The following is a 16,520-nucleotide window of genomic DNA, read 5'->3' on the forward strand; positions in this document are numbered from 1 at the left end:
TAGAATAAAAATGAATTATGCTTTTATACTATCTCAGAAATAAACTGTCAAAAATAATAAAGTGAAATAAAGTAACCAATCAAAATAGCCCAAAATAGCCGTTTAAAAATAAATAAACTGTAAAAATTCTATCACTTATCCATCGTGTCATGCTTACAAACTGTAAGTATACCCGATGGATAATGTTCAGAGTTTTAACGGCTAAGATTAAGACAATTCGACGGATGAGGATAAATCAATTATCCGTCAGGTTACGAAATAATCCAGAAAATTAATTGATTTTTATTAACAAATAATGTTCCGACGGATGATCAAACTCGATGGATAATGAGCATCCGTTGGGATGTAAATTTTGACTTAGCCAAAATTTCATCCAAAACAGAAAAATCAAATTAATTTTGTGGCTGCATTAAAACTTGCAAAAATATCTGAAATAATTCAAGAATAATTTAGCATACCTAACTCACTTACCAAACTTGAAAAGGTGGATTCATCAAGTGGATTTGTAAATATATCTGTAAGCTGCTTTTCACTTGGAACAAAATGAAGTTTCACAGTACCATTCATCACATGCTCCCTAATGAAGTGGTACTTGATGTCTATGTGCTTTATTTTCTTGAATGTTGTACTAGATTTTCAGTGATGGAAATTGCACTTGTGTTATCACAGAAAATGGGAATTCTATTCACTTGTAGACCATAGTCCAACAATTGGTTTTTCATCCACAAAATCTGTGCACGGTAACTACCAGCAATAATATATTCAGCTTCAGTTGTAGAAGTAGAAACTGAATTTTGCTTTTTACTGAACCAGGACACAAGCTTGTTCCCTAGAAATTGACAGATTCTTGTTGTGCTTTTTCTGTCTATTTTACAACGTGCAAAATCTGCATCTAAATAACCAGTTAGATCAAAACCAGAATCTCTAGGGTACCAAATGCCTAATTTTGGTGTTCCCTTGAGATATCTGAAAATTCTCTTAATAGCTACTAAGTGAGATTCTCTAGGAGCAGCCTGAAATCTAGCACAAAGACAAGTAGCAAATATTATATCTGGCCTACTAGCTGTTAAGTGTAGAAGTGAGCTGACCATGCCCCTATAGCTTGAAATATCCACAGACTTTTCAGTAATATTTAATTCAAGCTTAGTTGCAGTGGCCATGGGAGTTTTTGCAGATGTGCAATCCATTAGATCAAACTTCTTTAAAAGATCATGAATATATTTAGTTTGACTAATGAATATTCCATCACTAACTTGCTTAACTTGTTAACCAAGAAAGTAAGTTAGTTCTCCCATCATGCTCATTTCATACTTACTTTGCATCAATTTGGCAAAAATTTTGCAAAGTTTTTCATCTGTAGAACCAAATATAATATCATCTACATAAATTTGAACAAGTATACCAGAGCCATTAACATTTCTAAAGAATAAAGTTTTATCAACAGTACCTCTAGTGAAGTGATTTTCCAAAACAAACTTTGAAAAAGTGTCATTCCAGGCTCTAGGTGCTTGCTTTAGTCCATAAAGTGCCTTAAAAATATAGTAGACATATTCTGGAAAATTTGGGTCTTCAAAATCAGGAGGCTGACTAACATAGACTTCCTCCTCCAAATCTCCATTCAGAAAAGCACTTTTGACATCCATTTGATAGACCTTGAAATTGGCATGAGCTGCATAGGCTAAGAAGATTTTGATGGCTTCAAGTCTTGTAACAGGAGCAAAAGTTTCATCAAAATCTATTCCTTCTTGTTGACAGTAGCCCTTAGCAACCAATCTAGCTTTGTTACTGACCATTATGCCATTTTCATCCATCTTGTTCCTGAATACCCATTTGGTGTCTATTGGATTCTTTCCTTTAGGTTTGGGTACCAGCTTTCATACCTTGTTCCTTTCAAATTGGTTTATCTCCTCCTGCATAGCTAAAATCCAATCAGGATCCAACAAAGCTTCTTCTACCTTTTTTGGTTCTTCCTTTGATATAAAGCTACTATATAGATATTCTTCTTGAGTTGCTCTCCTTGTTTGAACTCCAGAAGATGCATCACCAATGATGAGCTCAAAAGGGTGATCTTTAGTCCATTTCCTTTATTGAGGTAGATTAGTTCTAGATGAAGAGGCCTTATTGGTGTCTTGATGTGTGGATGAGTTTTGATTATGATAAACTCCCCCTGAGTTTGTGAATCTATGATTTGAGAAAGGGGAACTTTCTGTAGGTGATCTATTCTGAATTTCAGCTTCTCTTAATGTTCTGACGGATGATGCACTTTGCGTCCCGACGGATGAAGCTGATTATCTCCCGACGGATAAGGCAGATTATCTCCCGACGGATGAAGCATTTTATAACTCGACAGATGTTGAATTATGTGCTTCATTAGTTGTAGATTTTTCTACATTATCCTTATTCACTGTTTCTTGATCACTTTCATCATCACTGTCATCACTAACTATCTCCACATTATCAAACTTGATGCTTTCATGGAAATCTCGATCTTACAGTCCTTCAATATTTTTGTCATCAAACACAACATGTATTGATTCCATAACAATGCTGGTTCTTAGATTGTAGACCCTATATGCCTTTCCCACAGCATATCCAACAAAAATTCCTTCATCTGCTTTAGCATCAAACTTCCCATGTTGATTAGTTTGATTCCTCAAGATAAAAAATTTGCAGCCAAAGACATGAAGAAAATTTAGAGTTGGCTTCCTGTTCTTGAATAATTGGTAGGGTGTCATACACTTTGCTTGATTAACCAAAGAAACATTCTGAGTGTAACAGGTAGTATTCACAGTTTCAGCCCAAAAATATGTTGTTAACTTTGATCTTCAAGCATTGTTCTTGCAGCTTTAATAAGAGATCTGTTCTTTCTTTCCACTACTCCATTTTGTTGTGGGATTATTGCTGTAAAAAACTCATGCATAATCCCATTTCCATGCTTTAATCACTTCCGGTTCTTGTTCAAGCTGCTTCTTTAAAATTTCTTCTTTCTTCAAGGACTCAGTTAATTCATCCTTAGCAATTTTACACTCAATTCTCAAATTTTCAAATTCAATAAACTGAGACTCTAGCACATTATTCCTCTCACTTAAAAAAAATTGTTTTCTTTAATTTTAGCATTTTCCTTACTGAGGGACTTAAGTGTAACATGCAAGTGATATAATTCTGTGGACATGTCATTGATTGCATCATTACACTCAGCTTTAGATAAATGTGCTAAGTTAGTGGTGATTACCTGATTACTTGAAGAACTTGTTTCTATTTCATCAGACTTGGCCATCAGGGCTAGATTGACATAGTTTGTTTATTCATCTTCATCCAAACCATCTGCAGTCCAGTCATTCTCCTGTGTGGTGAAAGCCCTTTCCTTTTGTTTGAGCAACTCAAAGTGTTTCTATTTATAATCAACAGGCTCAAACTTCTTTTTGCTAGAATCAGACTTTCTACATTCACTTGCGAAATGCCCTGCCAAGCCACATTTGAAACATTTGAATTTGGATTTATCCACCATGTTTCTACTTGGCTTGGCTGCTCCAAAATTCTTTTTGAATTTGAGCTTGGAAAATCTTATGGATAGGAAAGCTAGATGTTCATTAATATCATCCATGTCATCTTGGCTCAAATGATCTTCATTTTCAGCTACAAGCCCTTTGCCCTTGCTTTCACAGACCTTTGATGTAGACTCAACAGCTTCAACCTTCATCTCTTTCTCTTTCTCTAACTCAGCAACCAGTACTATGGACCCTCCTTTCTTCCTTCCTTTCTCCATCCTCTCATCTTGCTCAATTTCAAGCTCATAAGTTTTTAGGATGCCATACAGTCTCTCCAAGGTGAACTCCTTGTAATCCTGTGAATTTCTCAATGAGACGGTCATTGGCTTCCACTCTTTTGGAAGAGATTTAAGGAACTTGAGGTTAGAGTCTTTTATTTGATAGACCCTTCCATGCAACTTTATAGCATTTAGTAGCTTTTTAAATCTACTAAATATATCAGTGAGAGACTCACTATCTTCACAATGGAAGTGCTCATATTGCTGAATTAACAGCTGTATCTTATTCTCTCTTACTTGCTCAGTACCATCACAAATAATATGGATCGTGTCCTAAACCTCTTTGGCTGTTTTGCAGTTAATGATGTTATCAAACATATCACCATCAACTCCATTGAACAATATATTCATGGCCTTCTTGTCTTTCCTGACTTGCTAAATATCAGGATCTGACCATTCATTCCTAAGTTTGGGAACAGATGGTTCATTGCCAGTTGCAGCTCTCATTAGTACATGAGGACCTCTCTCTATGCAATCCACATAGGCCTCATCTTGGGAAAGTAAAATGTAGGTGCATTTTCACCTTCAAATGGTGATAATTATCTTTGTCCAGAAATGGAATTTTGATTCCAACTTCCTTCTTGTTCATCTTGCTATTTGTTGTGATCTTTACACTCTTTGTACTTCAAGAGCTTGATCTGATACCAATTGTTATTCCCTAACAATATAACAAGAATTACAGAATGGGGGTTGAATGTAATTCTGGCTACTTTTTCAGGATTTTAAAATAATTCTAATTCGATAAAAAATATGAGTGTTTGATTTGCAGAGTGCGGAATAAAAGAGTTATATAAATCAAAATACAAGGTAATAAGAACACAAGCTTTTAAAACTTTCTGGTGGATTTGAAAGTATCCACCAGATATATATATATATATATATAATATCGAATGAGAACCCTGTAAAGCTTGAATTGCTCATAGTTGCTTACAAGTTAAACAAATAAACTAATGAGAAATTCTTGACAAGTACAACTTTCTCTCTCTCTCTCTCTCTCTCTCTCTCTCTCTCTCTCTCTTTTAAAATGTATTTGCTTAGTTAAATGTTCTACTAGCTACACTTGGTTTATATATCACCAAGTTTACATGACAATAAGACAAGATAATAAAACAAACATATCTAGTCTAACTCCATGCTACTTCACTACTCTATTCCAGCATCTTTGAATATCTTCAGAATTGCATGGAAATGGTAATTCTTCTTTGTTCTCAAATCCCTGCTAAACAGGCTACCACATTCCTTTTGCAAACACTCGACACATGTGACTGTGTTGTCACTGTCAATAGATATTTGAATTTGATCATCTGTCGGGTACATGTTTTTCCTCCGTCGGGTGGCTTTGTTGACCATCCATCGGGTAGCTTTGTTGATCATCCGTCGGGTAGCCATTTGGCACTTGACTCCATTTCACTTATACAGAATTACAAGACATCTCATATTTACAATTAATCAACCTATTCTGCATATCCACTAGTAGTCAACATGACTCATATGCTCCTATAGAATCTACACAAAGCTGTTTATAGAAATATGCTACAGATCTTATTATTGCATAAGCTACTCACCCGGTGGATGTCAAATAGTCATCCGTCGGGACTATATTAAATCATCCGTTGGGACTATATTTGATCATCCATCGAGTGCTACAAAATTCACTAAGTTAAATCTACTAAGGTGTTTTGTTTAATTTATCATCAAGTTCACAACATATTCCTAACAATACTAAAAAACAAAAAAAAAACTACATGGCAAATATGCAACTATAAGAACTAAACTATCATGAATATGTAAACTATATGTGACTCACATATAACATAGAATCCTTAACTACTACCCCCAAACTTTAAATATTCACTATCATCAGTGAAGGTAATAGTAAGGAATCAGGCATACCTACTCAGAATCAGGGTCATCACCCTCATGGGGTGGTGTGTCAGGAGTGTCTGGAGGCGGGTACACAGCATCATCACCGAATACTGGCCACTGGATATCAATTTATGTGGCTCTAAATGCAGTCCCCAATGCCTGGGTAAGGTCCTGTGCAAACCGACTATGGATGTCATGCATCGCATTCATCCTCCTCATCAAGCGCCTATACTGCACTGAACTCATACCAGCACTGCCTGTGCTTCCTCCTCCTACTCTTGTTGCTGCGACGGACCATCCTTCTCACCCAACTGAGCTCTCCATATTGCTCTCCTAGCCTGAGAAGAACCTCAAGCATACATCTGATGAGCTGGTCGGCCACCCGGCAGATGGTCATAAGAATAACCAAGCCCCTTCGGATTGGGCTTCACACCACACCACTCCTGCATACTCAACAGCGTCGAACTATCAATCGGGGCACTCGAAAGCTGCAGCTGCTCGTGTGCGGGCCAATAAATGCCAACCGTCACACACAGTTTTATCACAATTAACGCGTATGGTATAGAACCCGTAGTACTCCCTCGCAAGAACATCAGAATACCCTGATGAATCACCATCCCGAGATCCACATAGTCTCCCTGAAGAATCCCCCATAAAAAACGTGCACGCTCCATCGTAACATCATGCACGTGAGAAGATGGCATGATGTTAGCACAAATAAAGGAATTCCATGCACGTGCAAACCTGTTTATGCACGAGGCAGGGAAAGTGGAATACTCGTTCGTGCCCTTCTTGAACTTCCAGTGAGTCTCAGGCACACACAGGGTAGCAACGATCAAATCCAAATTAAAATCATCCCCCGTCTTCTTATTCCAATTCTCCTGCTCTGGCTGTCTCTCGGGCTGCTCAAACACCCTCTGAATTGCCTCAACACTATAGTCTACAGTCAACCCCCTCACCACAGGTAAACCGTTCTTCTCCGCCTTTGTATTAACGTAGAACTCGCGAACCACACTCATAGGCACCGCAACTGGTGCCTCAAAAAAAGTAATTCACCCCATCTCCACAATTATCTCCAACAACTTACCATCCCTCCCTGATGGCTGAAAACCTCACTCCTTGGCTATGGGCTTCGAAAGCAGCCTCACATACTCTGCCTCAACCTCCAGAGTTGAAAACCTAGGCCTCACACCACCCACACTCGAAGAATCGGTAGTGTTGCTGCTAACTTGGGTTCGTTGTCTTTTGGGTGCCATTGGAGGTGAATAAGAGAGAATAAGAGATGTGTGTATAAGAGAGATTTGTGTTTGAGAATTTGAGAAGTGATGGAAGGGTTTGTGTATAAGTGTGTGTGTGTGTATATAGGAATTTGGGAGAGAATTAGTTATGGAAAAGAAATGGGGAATTGATTATGGGAATAATGAGAGTAATGGGGTTGATTGAAATTGATTTGGGAAGGGAAATATGGGATGTGGTAGAGTAACATTCGGGTTTGAACTGATATTTTAATACACATCCCGATTTTCTATTACTTTTGCTGTTTTTTTTGGATTACAGGGACTCAGCGCGCTCGCCCCTCCTAACATTGCGGGCGCGCCGTGCTTCTGAAAAACCAGCGCGGCCGCCCCGCATACCAGCACGGTGCACGCACGTACTAGAAACTCAGCGCGGCCGCCCCGCTTCTTAACGCGGGAGCGCCATGCTTCTGTAGTTGAACTTGAATTTTGTTTTCTTAATTTTTTTGTGTTTTTCTCCTTGCTTTCTTCTTCCTCTATCTACTAATGTATAAAAAACTTGGGTTGCCTCCCAAGAAGCGCTTGCTTTACGTCATTAGCTTGACGTAGAAACTGGAGATTAAGTGGACAATAAAACGGCACTAACCACCTCGTGATTTTCCGTATCCCTATAGTAATGCTTCAACCTCTGTCCATTTACCTTGAATGCTTGGCTTGGATCATTCTCAAAAAACCCATCGCTCCAAGTGGAAACACAGTTTTGAAAATAAACAGCCCTGACTGCCTTGACTTCAAATTTCCAGGAAAAAGACGGAGATGAGTGTTGAAAAAAAGAACTTGTTGCCCCGACACAAATGATTTGAGCACTAGACCCCTATCATGCCACCTCTTGACTTTTTCCTTGTATATTTTGTTATTTTCATACGCTTGAATCTGAAACTCACCGAGTTCATTCAATTGAAGCATTCTTTTCTTACCCGCTACATCCATATCAAGGTTCAACTTCTTCAAAGCCCAATACGCTTTATGCTCGACCTCCACATCCAACTTGCATCCCTTACCATAAACCAACTAATACGGCAACATGCCAAGTGGAGTCTTATATACTGTTCGATACGCCTAAACAGCTTCATCAAGCTTCAAAGACCAATCCTTCCTTGATGGACACAAAACTTTCTCTAAAATGCGCTTGATCTCTTTATTAGATACCTCAGCTTGACCATTAGTCTGAGGATGGTAGGCTGTAGCAATGCGATGATTCACATTATATCTTTGCATCATAGCAGTGAACTTGCAATTTCATAAATGTGATCCCTCATCACTGATTATGAATCTTGGAGTCCCAAACCTTGTAAATATCTGCTTATGAAGAAAATCAAGCACTACCTTCACATCATTTGTCGGCAATGCCTTGACTTGAACCCATTTCAAGACATAATCAATAGCCAACAAGATATACTAATTATTGCAAGATGAGACAAATGGCCCCATGAAGTCAATTCCCCAAACATCGAAGACTTGAACCTCGAGAAGCACATTAAGAGGCGTCTCATCCCTCTTAGACATATTACCCACACGCTGGCATCGATCACACTTCAAAACAAATTGATGCGCATCCTTAAATAATGTAGGCCAGAAAAATACAGCCTGAAGAATACGAGATGCCGTTTTTTCCCCACCATAGTCGCCTCCATAAGCAGTCGAATGGAAATCTTGCAAGATCCCCCCCCCCCCCCCCCGTTTTGCTGTACGGAATACATCTCCTGATGATTTGGTAAGCTCCTTGCCTAAACAAGAATGGCTCATCCCACATGTACCACTTCACCTCATGAAGAAACTTCTTCCTTTGAGTAGAAGACAAATCTGGAGGCATAATGTTGCTCACAAGATAGTTCACAATTTCTGCAAACCACGGTTCTTCGTCTTGCAACCCAAATAACTGGTCATCGGGAAAAGACTCATTTATCAATGTCTTATCCTATGAAGTTACACTTGGCTCTTCTAAACGAGAGATATGATCAGCGACTTGATTCTCAGTACCTTTCCTGACCTTGATCTCTAACTCAAATTCCTGAAGTAATAGAACCCAACGAATAAATCTAGGCTTTGAGTCCTTCTTTGAGACGAGATATCGAATAACAGCGTGATCTGTGTAAAATTTCACCTTTGTCCCAAGCAAATAAGATCGAAACTTCTCAAAACCATAGACAATGGCTAAGAGTTCTTTTTCAGCAGTAGTATAGTTCAGTTGAGCACCATTGAGGGTCTTACTTGCATATTAGACCATATGAAATGTGTTGTTCTTTCTATGTCCAAGAACTGCTACAACCGCATAGTCACTTGCATCGCACATCATCTCAAAAGGCTCATTCCAATCAGGTGCAGTTATGACAGGTGCCGTTATCAAACTCTTCTTCAAGAACTCAAAAGCAGCTAGGCACTCGTCATCAAACTTGAAAGAGACATCTTTCTCTAGAAGATTGCACAAGGGTTTAGAGATTTTTGAGAAGTCCTTGATGAATCGCCGATAGAAACCTGCATGACCAAGAAAATTGCGGACTCCCTTAACAGAAATTGGTGGAGGAAGGTTTTCGATAACCTCCACATTGGCGTTGTCCACCTCAAGACCTTTACTAGAGACCTTATGCCTAAGAATAATTCCCTGTCATGCCATAAAATGGCATTTCTCCTAGTTAAGGACCAGATTGGTCTCAATACACCTTTTAAGAACGGCGCCAAGATTATGCAAGAACTCGTCAAAAGAATCACCAAACAAAGAGAAATCGTCCATGAACACCTCCAAATTCTGACCAATGATATCAGAGATGATGGTCATCAAGCATCTCTAAAATGTGGCAGGTGCACCACACAGCCCAAAAGAAACTCTTCTGAAGGCAAAAGTACCAAACGGAGAAGTGAAGGTAGTATTTCCCTGATCTTCTGGAGCGATAAAAATTTGATTATAACCCGAATAGCCATCCATAAGACAATAATACTCATGCCCAGCCAATCTGTCAAGCATCTGATCAATAAAAGGAAGAGGGAAGTGATCTTTCCTCGTGGCTTTGTTCAGCTTCCTGTAATCCATGCAAACTCTCCACCCCGTGACTGTTCGAGTAGGAATTAGCTCATTCTTCTCATTAGCAACAACAGTCATGCCTCATTTCTTCGGTTCACACTGAACCGGACTCACCCAAAAACTGTCAAAAATAGGATAGATAATCCCTGCATCTAGCTATTTGAGCATTTCTTTCTTCAAAACTTCTTTCATGATTGGATTAAGCCTTCTCTATTGCTCAACATTAGGCTTACTACCTTCCTCTAACAGAATTTTATGCATACAATAAGAAGAGCTGATTCCCTTGATATTTACTATAGTCAATCCAATTTTTGACTTGAACTCTCTCATAATTCTTAAGAGCTTTTCCTCATCACTACCTGCAAAGTTAGATGCAATAATAACAGGCAAAGTAGATGCATCACCTAAAAAAGCATATCTTAAGTGTTCAGGAAATGGTTTAAGCTCAAGTGTAGGACCTTTCTCAATAGATGGTTTGAGGCGCTTTGGAGATTTGTTCAACTCCTTCAATCCAAGAGATTCAAAACGAATATCTAGCCTTCGCTTCCAAGGAGAAGCATTCAAATACTGCAACTGTTCATCACCTTCATCATCTTCACTATCTGAATTCCCCAACAAGGCCTTCTCTAAGGCATCAGACCTTAGCATTTGATCAAGTTCTGAAGTAACCACATAATCGACTAACTCCACTTTTAAGCACTCCTCGTTTTCAGTCGGGAATTTCATGGCATTAAAAATATTGAACATCACATCCTGATCCAGCACTCGCATAGTAAGCTCACCCTTTTGCACATCAATCAAGGTTCGGCTAGTAGCCAAGAATGGTCTTCCCAAGATTATGGGAATCTTCTTATCCTCCTCGAAATCAAGAATTACAAAATCAGCAGGAAAGATGAGTTTATCCACCTTGACCGAGACATCCTCCACAATGCCTCGTGGATGTGTAATAGATCGATCGGCCAACTGCAAGGTCATATAAGTAGGCTTTGGATTAGGTAAGTCCAATTTCTTGAAGATTGACAAGAGCATCAGATTGATGCTAGCTCCCAAGTCACATAAGCATTTGTCAAATGACAATTTTCCAATGGTATAAGGAACAGTGAAGCTTCCATGATCTTTAAGCTTCGGAGGCAACTTCTGTTACAACATAGCACTACATTCCTCCATAAGAGCAACTGTCTCTAAGTCATCAAGATTCACTTTCCGAGAGAGAATACCTTTCATAAACTTCGCATAACTAGGCATCTGTTCAAGAGCTTCAGCAAAAAGTATATTGATATGAATTTTCTTGAACACCTCCAGAAACTTCTCAAACTGCTTATCCAGTTTTTTCTTTTGTAGCCTCTTAGGAAAAGGAGGTGAGGATAGATCTGTTTCTCCCCTGTATTACCCTCAGGAGGAGTGTGTTCCACAGTAGTCTTCCTTGGTTCCACTTCTGCTTCCTTCTACACTTCTTCTTCAGCCACAGCTTCTTCTTCTGAAACTTGAGAGTTTTCAGGATTTGTAACCTTTCCAGACCTCAATGTAATTTCCTTAACCTGCTCCTTAGCTTTCCTCTTTCCTGGCACTTCAATGTCACTAAGGAGTGTACCAGGTTGACGATTTAGCAAGGCATTGACAATTTGCCCAATTTGATTCTCCAAGGTCTTGATAGAAACTGCTTGGCTCTTGCACATGAGCCTCAACTCCTCCAATTCATATTTTTCATTAGATTGTTACAGTTGGAGTTATTGTCTTGGTGCATATTACGGTTGCTAAAACCCAGGAGGGTTGTATTATTTTGCTGCATACTTCAGATAAGGCTGCTGAACCGCATTCTGAGTATTGCTCCGGCTGAAGTTAAGATGATTGCCGTTGTTGGGATGATAGGTGGCTGGAACTGGTTGCTGCGACCTCTGAACGTTGTTCATGAACTGAGCTGATTCACTAGAAATAGCATATTGATCCGTCTAATGGGCACCAGCACAAAGCTCACAGACACCAGTGATCTGATTAACTCCATAATTAGCCAAAGAATCCACCTTCATTGTCAAAGCCTTAAGCTGAGCAACTATAGCCGTAGCTGCATCCACTTTCAGAATTCTTGCTACCTTGCCTTGGGGTAGTCTCTGAGTAGGATTCTGGTATTCATTGGCAACCATCAGCTCAATCAATTCATAAGCTTCATCATAGCTTTTAGCCCATAAGGCTCCTCCTGATGCTGCATCAACCATGGGTCTAGAAGTAGCACCCAATCCATTATAAAAGCAGTTAATGATCATCCAGTCAGGCATCCCATGTTGAGGACACTTTATAAGCATCTCTTTGTAGCGATTCCAAGCCTCAAATAAAGATTCTCCAGATTGCTGAGCAAATTGAGTAAGCGCATTTCTGATTGCAGTAGTCTTCGCCATATGAAAGAATTTAGTTAGGAATTTTCAGCAAGATCCTCCCATTCGGTGATAGACCCTGGTGGTAGAGAATGTAACCAGCACTTAGCTTTATCACACAGAGAAAATGGGAAAAGCCTCAACTTAATAGCATCTTCGAGAACTCCATTGAACTTGAAAGTGTCGCAGATCTCAATGAAATCTCTTATGTGCATGTTGGGGTGTTTTGTTGGAGAATCCCCAAACTGAACTGAGTTCTGTATCTGTTATTCCCTAACAATACAACAAGAATTACAGACGGGGGTTGAATGTAATTATGGCTCCTTTTCTTGATTTTAAAAATGTTCAAACTTAAAACATATAACAACGTTTGATTTGCTGAAGTGCAGAATAGAAAGATAATTAAAATCAAAACACTAAGTAATAAAACACAAGGCTTTAAAACTTTCTGGTGGATTTCAATGTATCCACCATATATATATATATATCATAATGAGAATGTTGTAAAGCTTTGAATAGCTCACAGCTGCTTTATAAGTTGAACAAACAAACTACAGAGAAATTCTTGCAGAATACAGCTTGATATATTTCTCTGAAAATAAACTTGCTTGGTTAACTGTTCTACTTGCTACTCTTGGTTTATATATCACCAAGTCACATTATAGTAAGACAAGATAATAAAATAAAATATATCTAGCCTAACTCCATGCTACTTCACTACTCTATTCTAGCAACTTTGAATATCTTCACATTTGCATGGAAATGGAAATGCTTCTTTGTTCTCAAAATCCTGCTTAACAGGCTGCCACATTCCTTTTGCAAACACCCAATGTATGTGATTGTGTTGTCACTGTCAACAGCTATTTTGAATTTGATCATCCGTCAGGACTATGTTGGTGATAAGTGGCATTTTATACCATTTAGAGTGTCTCATAACTGCTTGAATTGGTGTCTTGAACTCGAGTATTTTGTGTATTTGACGCGTTTTCGAGTGTTTTTGCATTCCAGGGTATAACTTGCTTAGATAGGTGGATTTCATCAAAATAAACTTAAGGAAGTGCTTGGAATCAGTCCCGGGTTGTTGTGCGAAGAATTCAGCAGAAACAGAAGCAAAAATAGGAATTTTCCAGAAGTGATGCAAGCGCCCGCCTGATGAGAGCAGGCGACCGCCTGGTAGCAGGCGCCCTCCTGGAAGAAGGAGGCGGCCGCCTGGGTGCGGATTTTCAGAATCTGGATTTAATTAATTACAGTTCAATTGGGCTTCTATAAGCGCTGGTTCTTCTGGGTTATTATATAAACCTTTTGGGAAGACGTTTTCTTCATAGAAGATAATCGAGAGTGTAATAACCCCCAAAATTTTTGAACTTTTTGTAACCCTTATGAATAGTGTTTTAGCTGAATGAGAAAACTTTTCATGCCACACTATGTAGGGGTTCTGTTATGGATATTCTGAGATTTTATTAGTACTCTATATGGTATATAAGTGTATGTAAAGATCGTCAGAATCCAATTCCGAACACTTTGATTTTTCCCGGAAATCCACTAGATACGGAAAGAATTGAGTATAAGGTAACAGGATAAAAAGGATTTAAATTAAAGGATTATAAGAGAGGATCATAAAAGGAATATAATATATTGAGAAAGGTTAAGGGAACCTAAGTAATAAGATCCCGGGTATGATCCCTCAAACGATAAACGAAAACGAAAGTTAAGCGAACCGTATAACAGATCAGCGGTCATTAGGCAAACAATTAGGAAGTTAATCAAAGGGATTAGAGATGATGATGTCACCCAACCAATGAGAAGAGGACAAGGAGGGGAAGATGACATCATAGCATGACATAAGCATGACATGGGAAGGAAGGAGATGTGGTTGAAGTAGAACCACACAAAGTTAAGGTTAAATTGGTAATTAACCTAAAATAAAACTAATCTAATTCAATCAACCAAGCCAAACATTTCATTTCATCAAAACAAAAAACACAAAACCTCTTATTTCTTCATTGCTCTCGGCTTTTGCCATTTTCAAGAGAAAGAAATTTCAAAACTCAAGATCAAGGCTTCCTAAATTGGTAAGATAATTCCCTAGTCATCCTTATGCATAGTTATGGCTATCTTATGAGTTTAAGCCTTCAATTCTTTCTCAATCTTCTTCAAGAAATCAATGAAGAAGACAATAAATAGTGATTTCAAAGTTTTTAACTTGATTTTTTCTTGTTTTCCTTTAAGATCCAAGCATCCCTAAGACTTCTCAAGGCTTCTTAAGGCTTCCTAGCTACTCCCACCACTTCAAGGAAGGTATATCATCTCCAAACCCTAGATTCCTTTGTATAATAAGATGATTTTGATTGTTATGGTGATATAGTAGCTTAATGCTTGTGGTTTAGAGTTTGGGTTGGAGTGGTAGTGAAATGGAATGGTGAATCTTGTTGTTTTGGTTAAAAGAACTTAAGTATAACATTTGGACCCGAGAACTCCCTACTAGATTATCACCATTGCCATGTTTAGATAGTTCATGTTACGAGCTTCGTTTTGATATGTAGTTCGTTTGATTCCGATGTACGGTTTAGGAGAAACGACCGTTTTAAGTAACTGCGTTTCGCGAACGAAACTTTTCCCCTCGCCTTACTTTGAAACATAGGTTAAAGACCAAAAAGGGTTAATTAGTGTATGAAACAATTATGGTAAGAGTTTTAGGAAGTTGGTAAGACACTCGCGAAAGAATCGCCTTAAAACTCGTAATGGTTAAATTATTAAAAATGGTGGAGCCGAGGGTACTCGAGTGACTTAAGAGAATCAGTAAGCGCAAAACAAGCGTTAGAGTCTAAGTTAGTTAAAGTATAGATTTACAAGTGACTTTGGTTTAATTCTAACTTACTTGTTGTTTATAGGTTACCAGACTCGTCCCGAGCCTTTTATCACCCCCAGTCGCTCAGGCAAGTTTTCTACCCGTTATACTGTTGTTGTGATGTATACACTTGTATATGCATTATCTTGTAATAGATGCATGATGGTTATATTAGCAAATTCTTGCGATATATTGTAGCATGTGATATGGTACATATGCATGCCTGTTTCGTATTCTTGCCATATATATCTGTTGGTTCAGTTGATAATACTTATGCTAGAGAATAGCGGTAATTTGCATATACCTTTAGTATAGGGACCCAAAGGTGAAAGCATTTTCTAAAACCGGGAGTCGAGGATCCCGAGTAGATTTTATATATATATATATTTTATATATATATGGTAATAGTTTTCAAAACTATTAATCGAATAAGGTTTATTCGATAACTTTATTTTATTAATGAATATTATCTTGAATATTCATTCGAGGACTTATGACTCCTTTATATTATTTATTGAATATTACTTGGATATTCATTTGAGGATGTATGACTCCTTTATTTTATTTAATGAATATTATTTATAATATTCATTCGAGGTATTATGACTCCGCTTATTATTTATTAATATTCTTTATTTATTAAAGAATAATGTTCGATAATCAAACTTACTTTTGATATTCAAATAAAGATATTACTTTCGTATAAGTATATCTTTGATTATTTACTATTCATTTCAAGTATAAGTTTTCCAACTTCTACCTCAATTACCCTTTATGGGAATATTATTTAAATAATAATATTCAGATATTTCTTTATATTGAGACTGATTTACTTTATTAAATCAGCATTATTCCAAACACTCTTTAAAGTGTTTTCAAGTCTTTAAAATGATTTTCAAAAGCTAGAGCGGATCCCAAAACTCATTTATATATTTAAGATCTTCCTTTTAAAAAGGGGATTTAAATACTCGCTCAAAACTGGAGGGATCCGGCTCTGTGGTGTATTTTATATTCGCAACAAGGTTGTTGTCTTGATAAAAGAGTTTTTGATTACTTACCCAACACTCGGGAAGTAAAATTCTTGGAACAAGTTAATCCATTAACAGGCATCGCCTGGGAAATATCGGTGAGTTTTCCTTTCCAACTAGATACGACTTCTTGCTGGAGCCGTATCAACAAGTTTCTACTTGGGGAAAGTGGGGACGAGCTTTACGTTTCAGAGTCATGGATTTCATCTGAACTAGGAGTGGCGTAAGTGGTCGAGTAGCGCCGGCCCGACTTTATTATATTGGCCCAA

General features: G+C 38.1%; 1 non-coding gene across 1 annotated transcript; it reads left to right on the forward strand.

Moving 5' to 3' along the window:
• The first annotated feature begins 12,277 nt into the window (after positions 1-12,277).
• On the forward strand, positions 12,278-12,384 carry LOC141716516 (small nucleolar RNA R71). The gene has a single exon (XR_012573223.1). It is a non-coding gene; the product is annotated as a small nucleolar RNA R71 (small nucleolar RNA).
• Positions 12,385-16,520: the final 4,136 nt, after the last annotated feature.

The sequence above is a fragment of the Apium graveolens genome, chromosome 3 (assembly GCF_009905375.1).
Source record: "Apium graveolens cultivar Ventura chromosome 3, ASM990537v1, whole genome shotgun sequence".
Taxonomy (NCBI): Eukaryota; Viridiplantae; Streptophyta; class Magnoliopsida; order Apiales; family Apiaceae; genus Apium; species Apium graveolens.